Source organism: Buceros rhinoceros, unplaced genomic scaffold (assembly GCF_000710305.1).
Source record: "Buceros rhinoceros silvestris isolate BGI_N320 unplaced genomic scaffold, ASM71030v1 scaffold7714, whole genome shotgun sequence".
Lineage (NCBI taxonomy): Eukaryota > Metazoa > Chordata > Aves > Bucerotiformes > Bucerotidae > Buceros > Buceros rhinoceros.
In genome coordinates this window covers 1,218-2,180 of record NW_010409956.1, presented here as the reverse complement: position 1 = coordinate 2,180, position 963 = coordinate 1,218, and the positions used below count along the sequence as shown (strand labels likewise).

General features: G+C 43.0%; 1 protein-coding gene across 1 annotated transcript in view; it reads right to left on the bottom strand.

The window, feature by feature from the left end:
• Positions 1-963, bottom strand: part of LOC104492816 (phosphatidylinositol 3,4,5-trisphosphate 3-phosphatase TPTE2-like) — a 17,393-nt gene that overhangs the window by 15,681 nt on the left and 749 nt on the right. The window lies entirely within an intron of this gene.

Below are 963 nucleotides of genomic sequence, written 5' to 3'. Positions count from 1 at the left end.
GTTGTAGCACAGGCATGTTTTTGTGCCGAGCAGGATACCAGACCGGAAACTTGAAGATCAACGCAGCAGCAGCTGAGCTAGTGCTAGAACAGCATTTTTTGGAGGTAGTGGCTGCTTGCCATAACTTCCTTAAAAGAGTCTCTTTAGATTAAGTGTTTTTTCAACCACCTGAGAAGCTTTGAAGGCCAGATGATTACTTCAGAGAAAAAGTGTAATGCCCAAATCCAGGAGTTTCCAATTCAGCCTTCTCCTGCACTGCATAATGGCACAGTCACAATGTTCACTATGGGTCTGCCCTGGCATCACTGCTTCTTGGGCAGGAGCAATTCCGTACAGATATTCAGTATTGATGTTTCAATGCTGTTCTGAGGCAATTCACCATGTCTGAAGCATTAGTGTAACAACTCAAGAGGATCCAAGTATTCTTCATCCCCCACAACTGACCCACATACCAGCACTGCTTCCACAGTGCAGGCTAACTTCCCTTTAAGCAAGCAGCTTAATAATACATTTCCTAACAGTGTCAGCAGCAAGTACTGATGGCTCACCACCTGCACTCAGTACCAAGCCACCCTCCCCCCGCCCCATAATTTTATTTTGTTTGTAGTTAATTTTTCAGCTATATTTCCAGGCACCAGTATCCTCTTTTTTTTCCAAGAACTGAAGCAAGCTCTGGTGATGTACAGCAATTCAGCTTTGCTTCCCAACTATTCTTATGCTATATTCGTTTGGGAGTTTCCAGTTAATGTAGAGCTGAAATGCTTCACTCATTAAAACAGGTTGCTGTTGCTACAGCAATTTTGCTGCAGGTCACTTGCTTATACTTGTAGACACTTGAAGTGCACCGAATACCACCTTCTTATCATCAACTGTCATTAAAATAAGAATGAGCAACTGTAGTGTTTTGGGTTAGGAAGCCAATTTCTAACACAAAAAGAGACGCCAAGTCGGAGTACACTCTTT